The 18,351-nt window shown below is 43.9% G+C and overlaps 1 pseudogene; it reads left to right on the top strand.

Annotated features, from left to right (window-relative positions):
* Positions 1–17,369: 17,369 nt before the first annotated feature.
* LOC111522830 lies at positions 17,370–17,689 on the top strand (annotated as a pseudogene).
* Positions 17,690–18,351: the final 662 nt, after the last annotated feature.

Raw genomic sequence — 18,351 nt, 5'->3', positions numbered from 1 at the left:
TGACTGGTCGCTTCATTTGGGAAACTGACTGAGAATAAGCTTTGGGAAATTGATACACCTGGGAGCCCTCTGACCCATATTCCTTACCAGCTAGTTCTGTGAGTCATTTGGTTCCCCGAACCTGAGCCTCGGTCTCCTTATTTATAAAATGGGGGCTGTCATGCCTACTGCACAAGTGTGAGGATTGAATGAGATAATGTATGCAAAGTACTTAATTCAGCTCCTGGCTGGTTGCAGATGCTTAATAAATAAGTCTCCCATTCCCCCCCTTCTTAAAAACAAGCTCCCTTGTTTAGGTATTTATGACATCCTATATATGTGTCTCTCAAGCTCCGTGATAAGGTCTGAGAAAATAGACATGTCTTAGCCTTCTTTGCCTTGCTTAGAGCATCTAGTTTTTTTAAAAATAATAATAATAATAATACGTCTTTAATAATAAATTAAAACCTTCACATTCATAAAAACTAAAAAGAGGCAGATGGAGAAAGAGAAGCGTCTCTATTCAGCCTGAATATTTTGCATCAAGAAAGTCTAAAACCTTAAAATCTGCTCAATTTATTTCAGTATAATTCATTCGTCTTTCCTTATCACTCTCCTTTCTTCCTTCCCTTTCTTCCACAGATATTTATTTTCAAGGCCTGAAAATGCAAAGATAAATAAGTAGAGTCCTCACCCCGAGGAGCTCAGATTCTAATGGCAGAAACATCATGTCAACAGAGGATGACAACCCACCAGTACAGACATAGAGCATTGATCTACACTCCTGTAGCACAGATCGGTGCCATGACAGAGGGAAGCACAGTGGTGTGGAGGCCACAGAGGAAACCTGAGGAGCCGGGGAGGCTTCCTGGGAGAAATTACTCATGTGCTGTGTCATAATAGAAGAGTGGAAAGAAGAGGCGTGAAGGGGCAGGAGTGAGATGAAGTAAAGAAGCACAGACACAGAATCAGGCGAGCCAAGTTCAGAGCCCTCCCAGCTGTGTGAGCTGGTGTGATTCATGTCCCCCGTTTTGTAAGGCAGAATAATAATACCTGCTGAACAAGGTGGTCACAGGTTCAATGGCAATATAGAAAGTACCTGGTGTAAAAGAGGTGTCAAGGAAATCAGGTGCCTCCCACCACCACTGTGACAACGGCCTTTCCTGAAGGACAAAGGAGTTCAAAGTTAGATGTGTGGGGGACTAAAATCTCTCTCTCCTCTTTTTTAGAGCAGTTTATTTAGGTTTACCGAAAAAATGAGCAGAAAGCATGTATTTCGCATATATGCTTGCCCCATCTCTACAGTTTCCCCTGTTATTTTTTTTTTATACTTTAAGTTCTAGGGTACATGTGCAAAACGTGCAGGTCTGTTACATATGTATACATGTGCCATGTTGGTGTGCTGCACCCATTAACTCATCATTTACATTAGGCATATCTCCTAATGCTATCCATGCCCCCTCCCTCCACCCTATGACAGGTCCCATTGTGTGATGTGTGTTCTCATTGTTCAATTACCACCTATGACTGAGAACATGCTGTGTTTGGTTTTATGTCCTTGTGATAGTTTGCTCAGAATTATGGTTTCTAGCTTCATCCAGGTCCCTACAAAGGACATGAACTCATCCTTTTTTATGGTTGCATAGTATCCATGGTGTATATGCACCACATTTTCTTAATCCAGTCTATCATTGATGGACATTTGGGTTGCTACTGTGAATAGTGCCGCAATAAACATACATGTGAATGTGTCTTTATAGCAGCATGATTTATAATCCTTTAGGTATATACCCAGTAATGGGGTGGTTGGGTCAAATGGTATTTCTAGTTCTAGATCCTTGAGGAATTGCCACACTGTCTTCCACAATGGTTGAACTAGTTTACAGTCCCACCAACAGTGTAAAAGTGTTCCTATTTCTCCATATCCTCTGCAGCACCTGTTGTTTTTAATGATTGCCATTCTAACTGGTGTGAGATGGTATCTCATTGTGGTTTTGATTTGCATTTTTCTGATGGCCAGTGATGATAAGCAGTTTTTCATGTGTCTGTTGGGCACATAAATGTCTTCTTTTGAGAATTGTCTGTTCATATCCTTTGCCCACTTTTTGATGGGGTTGTTTGATTTTTTTTTTTTCTTGTAAACTTGTTAAAGTTCTTTGTAGATTCTGGATATTAGCCCTTTGTCAGATGGGTAGATTATAAAAATTTTCTCCCATTCTGTAGGTTGCCTGTTCAGTCTAATGGTAGTTTCTTTTGCTGTGCATAAGCTCTTTACTTTAACTAGATCCCATTTGTCGATTTTGGCTTTTGTTGCCATTGCTTTGGTGTTTTAGGCATGAAGTCCTTGCCCGTGCCTATGACCTGAATGGTATTGTCTAGGTTTTCTTCTAGGTTTTTTACGGTTTTAGGTCTAACATTTAAGTATTTAATCTATCTTGAAATAATTTTTGTATAAGGTTTAAGGAAGGGATCCAGTTTCAGCTTTCTACTTATGGCAAGCTAGTTTTCCCAGCACCATTTATTAAATAGGGAATCCTTTCCCCATTTCTTGTTTTTGTCAGGTTTGTCAAAGATCAGATGGTTGTAGATGTGTGGTATTATTTCTGAGGGCTCTGTTCTATTCCATTGGTCTATATCTCTGTTTTGGTACTAGTACCATGCTGTTTTTGGTTACTGTAGTTTTGTAGTATAGTTTGAAGTCAGGTAGCGTGATGCCTACAACTTTGTTCTTTTGGTTTAGGATTGTCTTGGCAATGCGGGTTTTTGGTTCCATATGAACTTTAAAGTAGTTTTTTTCCAATTCTGTGAAGAAAGTCATTGGTAGCTTGATGGGGATGGCATTTAATCTAGAAATTACCTTGGGCAGTATGGCCATTTTCATGATATTGATTCTTCCTATCCATGAGCATGGACTGTTCTTCCATTTGTTTGTGTCCTCTTTTATTTTGTTGAGCAGTGGTTTGTAGTTCTCCTTGAAAAGGTCCTTCACATCCCTTGTAAATTGGATTCCTAGGTATTTTATTCTCCTTGAAGCAGTTGTGAATGGGAGTTCACTCATGATTTGGCTCTCCGTTTGTCTGTTATTGGTGTATAAGAATGCTTGTGATTTTTGCACATTAATTTTGTATCCTGAGACTTTGCTGAAATTTCTTATCAGCTTAAGGAGATTTTGGGCTGAGATGATGGGGTTTTCTAAATATACAATCATGTCATCTGCAAACAGGGACAATTTGACTTCTTCTTTTCCTAATTGAATACCCTTTATTTCTTTCTCCTTCCTGATTGCCCTGGCCAGAACTTCCAACACTATGTTGAATAGGAGTGGTGAGAGAGGGCATCCCTGTCTTGTGCCAGTTTTCAAAGGGAATGCTTCCAGTTTTTGCCCATTCAGTATGATATTGGCTGTGGTTTTGTCATAAACAGCTCTTATTACTTTGAGATATGTCCCATCAATACCTAGTTTATTGATAGTTTTTAGCATGAAGGGCTGTTGAATTTTGTCGAAGGCCTTTTCTGCATCTATTGAGACAATCATGTGGTTTTTGTCTTTGGTTCTGTTTACATGATGGATTACGTTTATTGATTTGCATATGCTGAACCAGCCTTGCATCCCAGGGATGAAGCCAACTTGATCGTAGTGGATAAGCTTTTTGATGTGCTGCTGGATTCGGTTTGCCAGTATTTTATTGAGGATTTTTGCATTGATGTTCATCAGGGATATTGGTCTAAAATTCTCTTTTTTAGTTTTGTCTCTGCCAGGCTTTGGTGTCAGGATGACGCTGGCCTCATAAAATGCGTAAGGGAGGATTCCCTCTCTTTCTATTGATTGGAATAGTTTCAGAAGGAATGGTACCAGCTCCTCTTTGTACCTCTGGTAGAATTCGGCTGTGAATCCGTCTGGTCCTGGACTTTTTTTGGTTGGTAGGCTATTAATTATTGCCTCAATTTCAGAACCTTTTATTGGTCTATTCAGGGATTCAACTTCTTCCTGGTTTAGTCTTGGGAGGGTGTATTTGTCCAGGAATTTTTCCATTTCTTCTAGATTTTCTAGTTTATTTGCGTAGAGGTGTTTATAGTATTCTCTGATGGTAGTTTGTATTTCTGTGGGATCAGTGGTGATATCCCCTTATCATTTTTTATTGCATCTAACTGTTTCTTCTCTCTTCCCCTATTATTAACCTCATGTATGAGTGTGGTACATTTGTTACAATTGGTAAAATGCCTGTTGAAGATGCTTAGCTGGCTGCAGCATGTGAAACAGCTCCCTCCTTCCCCAACTAGATCTCCTTTCTGAGCAGGGCTTATTGCTAATTATAACATTTTAAAAACAGCGAATAATGAAGAATCCAGTCCCCTGCTCCCACCCCAACACACACATCCCTGAGGTTAGGACCACCCAGAACACAAGCAGTCCAGGAGACTTACCAGATTTCGGTGAGCCCCTCTCAGTTCACATCGTCTCTGCTCTTTTAGATTTGAGACACCATGACACAAGAAGAAACCATCCCTGACTTTCTTTTTCCCTTTCCAAACTGAACAAGTTCCTGAACTTGTCAAACATAAATGCAAAATTATGAAAAACAATTGTAAGTGAAAACTCTAGTTATTAAAATGTATGGAGACTAATTATTGATCTGATGATATGCTGAATAAAAAGAAAAAGACACGCTTGGATAAATAGAAATCTTTTAAAGTCATTAATATACATGTGTTTATTTTTCATCATCTACACTGGAAGCTGCAGCAGGGCTGTATTGTCTAACAAATTAGAAGGGGTGACAATGCCATGTTCAGCCCTATGTGTGATGTCTCTCCACTCAGACTTATTAATTTCTGCCAAATTAAAACAAGCCCCCCCACCCCTGCCCGGCAGGCTACAGGAATGTGTAATGCAAATACAAATGCCATTAGGAAGACCTCACCTTTGGACAGCTGCTGGGAGAGCCTGCACACTGGCTTGAAGCTGTTTCAGCACCGACAGGAAATTGCTGCCCCCAAACGAGGTGCTATCAAAAGGGGAGCTCTTCCAGGCATGGCTGCACCCTGGTTCTCTTCCTAGTAGGGTAATCCTTCCCACTTGTCTCTGCCTCAATTTTCCCCAGGGGCAGTCCTGAGTGCACCACTGGCCCACAACCCCATTTCAAAATGATCACCTCGGTCCTGAGCCTTGGTTTTTACAGGCATATTGGCCTGGCCAGCTGACCTCTGACTACACACTCCAGATTTCTGCAGAAAACTTGGGCCCAGGGCCTTGGACTCAGAGTGTGTTTGGAACAAGTTTGAGTATCTCTGCTCATGTGCAGTTCCCATCCTGCTATGCCACGTGGCCAGTCCTTCCAGTCTGTGTGGCCTCCTTCAGGAAGTCTTCCTGGAGAGCCCCCTACCGCCTCTGATGCCTCCAGTTATGATTATGCCTTCGGATGTCCATCTCTCCCACCTGCAAGTGAGCATCTGGAAGGCAGGGTATAAGCTGCACCCAGCTCTGAGCCCCAGGGCTCAACACAAGGCCCAGTCCTGGAAAATGGATGCAGTAGCTAACATTTATTCCGGACCAGGCCCTGGGCTAACCAGTTCACAAACACAATCTCATTTAACCTCACAGTATTTCATAAGGTGAGAAGAAACATCATACAGTTTTACAGATGAAAAAATGTAAGCTCAGAGAAGTCAAGTCCCCTACCCAGAATCACACAGTGAGTGAGTGGTGAATCCTGATGAGACTCCTTGTCTGTCTTCCTTAGAGCTTTAGCCACTCCCGAGCCTCAACCTTAATGACTGCTCCTTAGGGGAAAGAAAGGAGGGGGAAAAGAGGAGAAATTGCCTCACTGTCCCTCTCAGCTCTGACTGGGGCAGGGATATCAGTTAGCATCCAAACGGGTGAAACCCCGTCTCTACTAAAAATACAAAAAAAAAAAAAAAAAATTAGCCAGGTGTGGTGGCGGGTGCCTGTAGGCCCAGCTACGTGGGAGGCTGAGGCAGGGGAATGGCATGAACCCGGGAGGCGGAGCTTGCAGTGAGCTGAGATCACGCCACTGCACTCCAGCCTGGGCGACAGAGTGAGACTCCATCTCAAAAAAAAAAAAACCGACACAGCCTCACTAGGGCAGGAGGAAGACGAGCTGGTGGTGGAACAGAGAGATGCTTAGGAAGAGGCACCTTCAGGATCTGTTCACTTGCTGAATGAGGGAATGCCAAGGGAGACAGATGGATCAATAGGTAGATAGTGGTGCTGTTGACAGAAATGTGAACTTTGAATCATCATTCTATCATCAGCATCACAGATACAGAGCGCTAACTTCATGCCAGGCACTGTAGTACTATTCATACATTATCCCATTCAGGCCTCATGGCAACCCTGTGAGAAAGTATTATTGTCCCCATTTTATATATGAGAAGATGGAGACTTCCAAGGAATACCCTATTGGGGACAGTTTACATAGAAAATTACCTGAACCTAGTAAAGAAATATTTTTACTGAACCCTTTTAACCTTGAAATATGTTCCCTGGCTTCTTAGTCCTTCCCCTTAGCATAAAGAGATTGGGGTGGCCTGTAACCCCTACTTATTGCCCCACAGCCACACTTCCAACATGGGCTGGGCCCATGTGGGACAGAGGGATGGAGGCAAGGAGAGACACTCCACAAAGTTCCAGTGTCCCAGGGCCTGCCAGTCCCTGAGACATTCCCCAGCCACCTCTCCAGCAGGTTTAACAAGTCTGCCCACAAATAGAACAAATGGAATAGGTATCCAGGAGTTCTCCAGTGGGGGCAGGCAGATCAGCATCCCCCTCAATGAAGTACCCAGATTTCTGATGGCCACCTGGGACCTACATTCCACTGCTCTTGAAATCCCCCGACTTTCCCACCCTTCCTGCTCAAGGACTCACTCCGGCAGTACCCGTGTCAGGATCACAGCCACTTGGAGCCCCCACCCCTGTAGAGCTATCAGAATTGGGTAAATGCAGCTGTTGTTTTGAAGGAGTAAGTTGAGGGCACTTAGCGAATCAACTTCCTAATGAATCTTTTCAGGTCTAGATGGGAGCTGGTCCCTTACTATGGAACTTGGCTTGATTTGGAAATTAATGTGGTAATTTACAGCCACTCTGCCAGGCAGGAAGATTAAAAGAGAGAGAGAGTGAGTGAGGGGAGAGATAGTGAGGGGAGAGAGGCCTCTGCAGTGGCAGAACCTTAAGAGGCACCAGCTTAGTGCATGTCTGGAGGACTGGACCACACGCACTGGGCACCATGAAGGTGGCATCAGCTAGGCTCAGCCCATGTGGGACAGAGGGATGGAAGCAAGGAGAGACACTACACAAAACAGATCAAAAATCAGTGTCCCAGGCCCAGTTGGGGCAGTGCAGGGAGTCCTCTCTTTAGAGATTGTGTGTGTGTGTGTGTGTGTGTGTGTGTGTGTTTCCCTAACTTCTGGAATTCATTTCCCAAAGTCAAACAGACTTTGCCATGACCATAAATCTCCAATATCATTATTTACTTTATGTTTTTCTTTAAATTTGCTCAATTTGTGTCTTAAATGAGTTTTATATCACTTCTATCATAAATGGAAAGCCAATATTACATACAAAGAAGAAAAAGTAAATGTGAAATTAATTGCACTAAAAATAAAACAAAATTACTAAATTCTAGAGCAGCCCTTGCCTGCCAAAGGTTCTGAGTCTGAAACCTGCCCCTATTTGGGGAAAAGCATGTTAGAGAGGTGCTCAAGACATATTAGTGCAAAACTGAGGTGTGAGCACCTCTTGATGTAATCAGACAGATTGAAAGAAGAATTAAATGAAACTACTTTTGCACTTGTGAGTCAGTGCTGTGTAATGCTATGATCTTTGCATTTTATTTATTTAACAAACATTTACATAGCACATACTATGTGTCAGAGGCTGTTCTAAAAACTTTTTTTAAATCAACTCATTTAATTCTTATACTAACCCTAGATAGTATAGCATTATTTCCATTTTAGGGAGAGGAGACCGAGGTATGGAGAGGTTTGGTGGCTTGCTAGAAGTCACCTCAAACCATCTAAAATCCTGTACTGGTCATTCTACACTTCAGTGGGCTAGAGTGGCCCAGAGTCCCTCTAGTCACTGTCTGGACCAGAGCTACAGACATTTGGGAAGGAGCAGTATGCAAACAGGGAGTTCTAGACAGCTACAGACTGATTTCTCAGGGCCCAGGCCAGGCCAGTGGTGGCAACGCTGGGTGGACCCTGGGAGTCACTCCTCCTAAGCCCTCTGAGGCTCTCCATCTGACTGTAAGTCTGGGTTCTGTGGGTGGTAGGCAAAAGACAGCTAGATGCTGATCCAAACAATAGTCTCCAGGAAAGAAGAGAGTGATTTTCTTGCTTTTTGGTTTGTGAGGTTTTTTAAATATATAAAGAGATATAACACAAGCCCCTAGAGATGCTGCTTTTCTCTGCTACCTGTTCTTGACAGAAGTCTCTGAACAGTGCTCTAAGGATCAGTCAGGGGTTGCCACTGGTGGTCAGGTGACTGGGATCTGAGGAGACAGCAGGTTCCCTTGGCACAATGGCAGCGGTGGGTGAAGACGGAATGGTGTAGAGACGAGGGGTGCTTTTTGGAGAGAGAGCTTCTATGACTAGCTGTCTCGGCAAGTGCAGGGAGGTGCCCTTGAGGGGTCTACTATAGCAGTCCCTCCTTGGACAGCCAATGCCTTGTTCTGGCCTTGGGATGTAAAACATACTGCAAACCAAACTATAGCCTGAATTGGGTGACAGGGGCCCTGTATCATTATTAGGATAATAAAAGAGCAGCAGAGGAAATATTTTGGAAATTAATAAAGCATTGTTCTCTTTTGCATCCCCAAGTACATGAGTCTTGCCCCATCTAACTAGCATGAAGTTGAGAATCTTTCAAAAGGGATTCCAAGGGAAAGATAAAGTGATATTCAACCTCTGACATTTAAAAAAAGGCCAGAATTTTATCCCGACCAGAACTAAAAGCAAGAAAGGAGGCTCAGAAGGAAGGCCAGATCAACAGAAAAAAGTAATACATTCTTTCTGCAGATTTGAGTTGGAATGTGAGTTAAATTTGAAACTCTACTAAATAGCTCACATTGAGCATTTCCTTTGTGTCAGTTCATTTATTTGCCAAATGTTTTATATGTACAGCCTCTTTTATATTCTGAATAATCCTGAAGTTGGTGTTGTTACTATCCCCATTGCATGACTGAGGAAAGGGAGGAGGTTAAGTAACTTGGCCAAGGTCAGACACCCAGGAGGCAGTAGATCAGCAATTTGAATCTTCAGGCATTTCTCTAGACTGTAGCAATTGTCCCCAAGAAGCTACTAGGCCCCATGGCCACCATGATTCATACCTCCCAAGAGCAACCAGAGCGCATCTTAAGAGAGAATCTATCTTGTCTTCAGATGTCAGAACCAAAATTCTTGGGCTCATGTCAGTCAAGGCCTCACCCAGAGACCTTCCATGGGGGTTCTCAGGAAAGGAGTAATGATCCTCAGTCAGCCCCTCACAGAGGCCACAGCACATAAAGGATGGAAAGGTCATTGGAAATGCACAGGCCCCACACTAGAGGATGTGAACTGTGGAGGCATTTGCCTCTTCTGGGCTCCTTACACAGGCTAGGCATGTGCTACCACACAGATTCCAGATTTATCAATAATGCAGATCACACATCCTCACCAGAATCCAGGGTTTTACTAGTTTTCTCAGCAGCCCAGTGAGTCCCTCAGCTTCCAGAGGCTCAAGGCACCAGCCCACCAGCCCACCTGAGGGTCCCCAGTCCCCATTGAAAGCTCAAAAGTCAATCAGGATCTGGTTTCCCTACTAGTCCCCTGGACATTGGAGACGGTCTGCCTGACCTGTCTACCTTCCCAGACTCATGCCCTTTAGACATAAGCCCAGCAGAGAGGGCATGAGGCCATGTTCATCTGCAGACCTTGCCCCTTGGTGTATCCAGATCTCTCCCCTTAAGCCCGAGGCCTGGAGGCCAGCATGGCTCTGCTAATCCTTGCCGCATGATCTTCAACAGGTCAGTCACCCTCTCTGCATCTGAGTTTCCAAATAAAGGGTTGGAGCTGCTGAGGTTTAGTACCCACTGTTCCCCCTGTCTGGAACACCCTTCCTCTCTACTTCTTAGATTGGCTAACTTCTAGGTCTTTCTAGACTCAACTCATCTTATCAGATCCTTTAGGAGGCCTTTTTCCATCCTCCATCTTCCAACTCCTATCCTAAGCTGAATTGCATTTCTCCTCTCTCCTCCAATAATTATTATCATGTTTTCGGTATAATGTTAAACTTTTATTAAGCACTTACTGTATGTCAGGCACTGTTCCAAGGCTTCACATATATGAATTTCTTTACTTTTCACAACAACTCCATAAGGTGGATGCTAGTAGTGTCCTTATTTTACCAAAAAGGAAACTGAGAAATAGAGGCAAAATGAATTACTGAGGTCACCCAGCAAGTTTAAGTGTCTGAGCTGGTATTTGAACTCCTCCATGGTTCAGAAAGTATCATGGGGCATGAGGGAAGCCCCCTTGCCTGTCAGAGGTTCCATTGTGGTGTGTGATCCCATTCAGGGAGGCCCAGGCAGTTTATAGTCAAATCACTTTTTTTACAGCTTAGCAATGGCCTCCAAACCCAACTTCCTGCTCCAAGCATCAGTAATTTTGTCTGTTGTCATTGTCACGATTATCCCAAATTCACCCCAGACTAGAAGTCTGAGCTGTGGAGGGACAAGGACATGGCATCATGAATCAGAAAATGGGGTAAGATCTGAGGCTGAGTGTGATTTGGGCAAGTTCCTGCTCCTCTCTGAGCTGTTCTCTCAGCTGAAAAAAATGGAGATACAATACCTACCTCAGAGATTTGGGAAGGGTGAAATAAAAGAACGGGTGTCTTGGGAAGCCAAGGTGGGAGGATCGCTTGAGGCCAGGGGTTTGAGACCAGCCTTGGCAACAATGAGGCTCCATCTCTACAAAAAAGTTTAAAACTAGCTGGTGTGCATCTGCAGTCCTAGCTACTCAGGAAGCTGAGACAGGAAGATTGCTTGAGCCCAGGAGCTTGGGTCTGCAGTGAGCCATGACCACACCACTTAACCCCAGCCAGTGACAAAGTGAGATCCTGTCTCAAATACGTATGTGTGTATATATATGTATATGTGGTGTCAAAGCCCTGAGCAATTAATTCATTCAATAGCTACTCAGCAAGGACCCACAGCTGTTGCTCTCAAAGAGGGAAAAATGTCCCTGCCCTCAGAGAGTTTACATTTGAAGATGGTATTTGCACTAGAGTCGTTCCCCAGATCAGCTCTTCCCAAAGGAAACTGTCTCTATTCATGAAATCACTGTGTTCCCATGATATGAGAATCTCAGAATCCACATTGACAGGTACTCTACTGCCCTACTCACTGCTATCTCCTCTTCTCTTTCCTCTGTTCCCACCTAGGTAAATGAGAGGCCTGTGACAGCTCACCCTCTTCTCTGGGTATTCTCCCTCCTCTTTAAAATAAGGAGTTTGGGTTTGATGGATTTCCAGATCCTTCAATGTGGCCATTGATTACTGAATGGTTTGCTACTTCTTCATATGGTGAGGGTGGCAGGTGGGCACAAGGATAAACCAAGCATCTGTGAGGACCTTAGGAGATTCCCAGGTGTGTTCTCATTGAGGCTGAGGCAGTAAATTTTACTCTCTGGACACATCAACACACCTTTAAGCTCCCTTCACCTCCTGCTGATAATACATTCTGGTTCTCACCCATGTGCCTTTGTTGTTTCCTTTGCCTGGGACACTCCCCTCCATTCCTTGCCTTCCTAGCCAGTCCCGATATTACCTTTAAAAATCAGAGCAGAAGTTGCCCCCTCCCTAGCCTGCTATTTTTGCATTCAGTGCATTAAAGTATAATCTTATCATTTGAATATCTGGTTTTTCCTGCAACACTGAGAGCTCCTCAAGGACAGGGACTGTATTTTATAAGGTCGTGTCCTCAGCCCCTAGGTCAGCGCCTTGCTCATAGTAGGTGCTTAATTGGTATTACTTAGATTAAATTGAATGTGATTCAAAGTCACCTGCTGCAGTACCCAATATCAGGAAATGGCAGAACTAGAACTTAAACCCAGGCCTGAAGACTCCAAGTCCAGCACATGTCTTCTCCCTGCAGCTGTCAGGAGAGGTGAAGAGAAGACCCACTGGCAGAGGAGGGGTGTTCAGACCAGCTGCTTTCATCAGCCTTCCACAAGGTTGGAGGAATCTGTGGGAAAGGCAGGTTGCCTGGGAGGGGTCTTCAGGGCACCCTGAGGCCTCTGTTTGTCGGTGCTGCCCATACTGTTTACTTCCCTTTTTCCCCTTCAGCTCAGCCCCTGGCTTTCTGGGGATTGAAGTCAAGCCGCACTTACCCACTTCTGCTCCCTTTCCCCAGACCTCTGTAAATACAGTGGGAACCTGGCTTTCTGAATGAGATGGGAGGAGACAAAGAGAGCCACCCACCCCCATGCCTGTCAGTGCCCAGTTCATATTCCTGCTGTGACTGTATCTAAATTTGCAAATCGTCACCCCGTGCCCCACCATCATGTGTCATCTTTTATGCATGGCCACCTCTGCCGTGCTGCTCGGCCAGTTGCTATGCAACCAACGACAGCGCCGCGGGGGCCTGACATTAGTGAAAGCAAATTGACCAGAGGAGCCTTCATCCTGCATGCAAAGCAGCCAGAGCCTCACTCTTTGGAGAGGCTGCTGGAGCTGAGGCTGGGCCACCTCTTTCGAGGGGGGCCAGACCCTTTGGCCAGAGCCTCCCCAGCCTAAGCTACAGACAATGGGAAGCCTTAGTCCTCCTACTTCTGGAAAAGGCTGAAATCTGACCAGTGACAAGAGTTGCTTCCAAAGGGAAGTGTGGGCAAATGCATCTTCAGGCTCTAAAAATCTGACCCTCCAGTGTGATGGACATTAGCTCCTGCAGCAAAAGGGTTATTATTCATTGAGCACTTACTATGGGCTGGGCACAATGTTTGGCACAAGAACAGTACAATGCAAAAAGCTCTGACTTCCTGGATCCCAGCCCAGTTCCACCATTACTCAGCTGTGTGTTGTGCATGCAAATTACTTATCAGGACAGAGCCAGTCACTGAAGGCTGTCCCTAGACATCTTGGAAAGCGATAAAAGGCTGGATAATGGGGAGGGGGAAGGAAGCCAGTACAGCAGCAGGAGTGAGAAGATTAGAGAAAGGAAGGAAGGGAGGATACTGCCTTTTACTCCTAGTATTGGAGGCCTCTAAGCCTCCTGTTGGGAAGAACAGAGGAAATTAGAAGCTGGTAGTTCTGGTCTACCCTTCTGCACAACCCGCCATGGCCCCCACTCCCAGGTATGTGACCTACAGTTTCCCAGTGGTCACACTATGCAAGTTGTGCTGGAAAGAACAAGGCTTTGGAATTCATTTGAACTGACCTCAAATCCTGGTGCTCATGCTTCCTAGCTGTGTGACTATATTCATTTACTTGTTTTTTAAAATTTTAGCTTCTCAGTCTGTACAATGGGCATGATGATACCTACCTTCACAGGGTTAAATGGCTGCCATATGTAAAGCACCTAACAGAAAATCAGTAAACGCTACTTCTCTCCCTCAAACTTCAATGGCTCCCAATTTTCAGAAGAACAAATCTGCTTCCTTAGCCTGACATTGTTCCCACCCACCTCCCCAGCCTTGCCCTCCTGACTCCCTGCACCTCTGCACCTCTGCACCTTTCCTCTGGTGCAGCTTCTCCCTAAAAGCCCTTCCCCTTGCTCTTCGTTTTCTAAAATCTAGTCCACCTCTAAGGACTATAAAACAAATTAAAATTAATTTCAGTAAGGAACCCTGCCCACCAGGCCATCCCCCAATCCACTTGCCAGTGGGAAAATTCTTGGAGCAGGGAACCAAGAAAAGACTCTCCTTTCTTGGGTGGTGAGTTTGAGAAGCTATCTCTCAAAGCTCAGTCTCCCATTGAGGAATGTTGTTCTGTGGTTCCTGTACCCTGAGGACTACATCTCACCCTTAGGATGGGCATGGAGCAACCTCACAAAACATAGCTCAGGGACTTACCAGACACCCAGCATTGTTCTAGGTGCCATAATACCACTGTGGTTTTGTCCAGGGTTTAACACTCACAACCACTAATTCACAATTGCTCATTAACATACCAACATAATCTTTACTTTTCATTCAAATCAGTGAGGTAGACATTACGCCCACTTACTGAGGAAGAATGGAGGCTCAGAGAGGAAAGGCGACATGTACAAGATCATATAGTGGGTGGGTGGTGGTCAAACTGGGGCAGGTATGCAGTTCTACGTGAAAATGGGCTATGTGGCTGTAATGTACAGACTTTGTCTACATCATCAGTTATCATTAACACATCAGACTGGTTTGCCCATTTTAAAAAACTCACAAGTTGAAACACAAAGCCACTTACTTGTTTCTTGTAAAATCAAAAAACCTTTACCAAACCCAGAGAGAAGCAGCATGGGGAGTGCAAACGGCACCAGCTCAGGTGGATGACCCTGGGCAAGTGACTCCATTCTCCTGAGCCAGGGGTTCCTCTCTCTGAAATGGAAGACAAAGTTACCTACCACATCCTCAGGTCTATTTTGAAGGGCAAAAATGATACAGACAAAGAAAGTGCTCAAGTATGGAGTTTTGATAGGTATTAGTATACCCTTAGAAGTAGCATTCCTTCAAATCAGAAGTTCGCAACCTGTTTCTGACTGATGCTTTTCTTTATTATTCAATGTTGAGAACTGTGTTGTTGTTGTTTAAAAGGAGATGTGCCAATTGTATTGCCTTCATGTTGTATTGAAAAGCATTTCTTCATTATTTGGACTAATTTCCAAACAAATTAAAAACTGTTGTAGCAGTCAAGTTCTGACTGCTCCATCTATTAGATTCAGAAGATGGCAAATTCCTTAAAACACAGATATAAACAATTCTGGTAACACAATCTGATTTTATAATTAATTTTCTGCCTGGGAAGGCAAAAGTTCTCCTTCTCATGTTCTTTGTCCTCAAGTTCCCAACTGTTCTCCCACTTCTGGCAGACTCTTAATTAAGGAAAAGCAGATTCTGTTACCTGGAATTCTGCTGTGTTGCATGTAAAAAGGCAAATTTTTTCTCAAATGTGCTTTGATCACAGAGATGGCCAAGGTAGAGGCAGTCAAGAGGTTCTTCTGTGATCGGATCTTAGGAGTTCCTGTTTCTACCCTACTGCAGCCACTGTGAACACATCCTCATCAGAGTGTGGTCACTCAGCAAGCCTGTAGAGGCCCCACACTATGCCAGCCTCTGGGGGAAGATGTGTCCTGGGAGTGCTCAAGGTCTAATATGTGTGAGGCTGAGATAAGAAACACGTGAGCAACAGGTTGTTTAAATATCAAGAGAGTGGCACTCTGGGACCCTTGTAAGATGATGAGTATACTAGATGGGTCCAGATTTAGTCTATGACTAGGTCAGGGCCAAGTGTATGACTCAATCTATAACCAGGACCAGTCCTCAGCATGGACCAAGATCAGGGCTCAGGCTGTGACCAAGATTGAGGTTCAGAGAATGATCAGGTTTAAGGTTCAGTCTGTGGCCAGAATCAGAGCTCAGGCTGAGGCCAGGATCACTCAGTCTGTGGCCAAGATTAGGACACTTAAGACCTGAGGTCCAGGACAAGACTTTGGCCAAGACCAGGCTAAACTGTAGTCAGGATCATGACTGTTTATGATCATGGCAGTGGGATTCATGAATGACTTAGACCTAGTCTCTGCTCAAGAATTCCATAGTCTTCTCTGGAAAACATTAAATTGAAATTATTCTACCAACTATTAAGAGTTATGACAGAGGAAAACAGGAAAGAAGAACACAGGACAGTGCCTCCTTTCCAGTCTGGGGCTGGGAGGGGTGGATGTGCCAGGGAACATCTTCCAGAAAAGGTGATGTCAAAATTGTGTCCAGAAGGGCATGAGTAACTTCATTTCAACGTCCCTTTTTTGTATCATCATGTTGAGCACATGGCTTCATTCCCTTTGCGATTTTCCAATTTCCCCCAATACTCCGCACTGGATGCAAGGTGTGCTTTGAGGGGACACTCTTGCACTTCCTCTGGACAAGATCCTGGAGAACACATCATTTTCTTCAACCTCAGTACCTCCTATTATTTTCTGTCTACCATATAGGCACTCTGTGTAGCCCTGACACTAACTCCCAGCTACCTTTTTCTCTTGTTAGATGCACTGAATTTCTATACAGGGATCCATTTACTCCCTTGTACTACTCATCTTCATCTTGTAGCACAAAGCTATGAACATTTTCCCCATGTTTATTTATAGATCCAGTAGCTCACAGAGGAGCAGCATGGTGGAGAAAATCAGACGATGACATCAAGAAAACTAGGGGAGGTGTGTGGCCTCAGGTAAGTCACACAGCCATTCAGAGCTTCAGTTTCTTCATCTAGTAAGTGAAGCTGATAGCTTCTCTGCCTTTATTGTAGGATGTTTTGGAGGCCCACTGAGAGAACTGATGTAAAAAGGCTCTAAAGATGGAGAGAATTACAACAAATCACTCATGGATGGAGGCAGAACAAGTTCAGCTCAGCTTCATGGGATTGGCCAATTCTTACTGGGGTCCTAGGAGGTAGGATTCATGGTCTTCTGTGTCTGTTCACAGCCCAAGAACAGGAAAAAGGGACAGACGTGTTTCTGAGTTCCTGCACTGGGGCATGAACACAGTTTGCATTCCCGTTTATATGTCAACGTCTATACCCATGTATACAGTTTGTATTCCCATTTATATGTCAATGTCTGTACCCGTGTATGGGTCATAGGTTGGCTTCTTCAGAGCAGACCCTGACATGGAGATTCATATGCAAGTGATTTATTAAGGAAATGTTTCTAAGAGAAACCAGTGAGGGAGTAAAGAAAGCAGAACAAGAAAGAGGAGCCAAATAAGGCTATGTTCTCAGGCAAAAGTCCAGCAGAGGGTAGATTTGAGCCTGATCCTGAAGGGGAAGTCTGAAGTGTACATCAGCCCAACTCAAGGCAAGGGCGTTGGGCTTTCACTCTCCCCATTCCAACATCCAACAATCATTGTAAACTCCCAGACACCTCTGGTTGTCTGTGTTAATGGGCTAGTGCTAATTCCCAGTAGCCTAAGAGCCATTCACCAAAGAAGATCCAGGAGTGCTTTTGAAAGCACATTAAGTGAGGTGTGGGGAGTTCTGTGGAGCACCAACATTTTCTGCTAGAATGTTCCTAGGTGTGCTGATCTCCCCAGCCTCACTGGCTATCTCTTCTCAATCTCCTTTAAATGTTCCACTTACGAGAGAGTGGGGATGTCCTGCTTCAGAGCGGGAATCTTCATTGCGCCAGCGACTAAAAAGAGAATTAAATATGGGTGATGTTGAGAAAGGCAAGAAGATTTTTATTATGAAGTGTTCCCAGTGCCACACCATTGAAAAGGAAGGCAAGCACAAGACTAGGCCAAATCTCCATGGTCTCTTCAGGCAGAAGAAGACAGGTCAGGCCCCTGGATACTCTTACACAGCCGCCAATAAGAACAAAGGCATCACCTGGGGAGAGGATACACTGATGGAGTATTTGGAGAATCCCAAGAAGTACATCCCTAGAACAAAAATGACTTTGTCGGCATTAAGAAGAAGGAAGAAAGGGCAGACTTGATAGCTTATTTCAAAAAAGCTACTAATGAGTAATAATTGGCCACTACCTTATTTATTACAAAACAAATGTCTCATGACTTTTTTATGTGTACTGTACTTTAATAGATCTCACACACCAGAATTCAGATCATGAATGACTGACAGAATATTTTGTTGGGCAGTCCTGATTTAAAACTAAGACTGGCTTGTGGTTAAATGAGTATGTTCACTTTTTGAATTTTAATAGTAATTCCAATTCAGGAAATGTTATCACTGTTTACCCCTTCTAAAGATATGATTAGACTTTGTTAGTAATGTTCAACTTTTCGCAAAGATGGTGAATGTCATCTTAAAACTTACTAGAGATTGGTTTTATATTTAGATTTATATCGCTGGTTATGTGAATATATTTAAATACTGGGGAAATTCCTTCACCGTCTCAGAACCAAGCAAGATTCACCCGTGTTTTGTGTTCATTTGCCTCTTAAAGGCAAGGGTTGAAGATAAATAAGGTAGCAATGTCTAGAGTTTTGGCCTTAATGATGCCAATCTAATTATAATTCCCTGTATTTAAAATGGTTCCTTTTATTTATTGAAAAGCATTTTAGTATGGTTTATGTGTAATATTAAAGATTATTCAACACTTCTCACATCTCACAAATCTATAAGGTCACATGCTTTTAAAATAGTAGCAAGTTAAACTTCACTCTTGAATT

This window comes from Piliocolobus tephrosceles, chromosome 1, assembly GCF_002776525.5.
Source record: "Piliocolobus tephrosceles isolate RC106 chromosome 1, ASM277652v3, whole genome shotgun sequence".
NCBI classification, from domain to species: domain Eukaryota; kingdom Metazoa; phylum Chordata; class Mammalia; order Primates; family Cercopithecidae; genus Piliocolobus; species Piliocolobus tephrosceles.
Note: the sequence above shows the minus strand (reverse complement) of the source record. Positions and strands in the feature narration are given on the sequence as shown.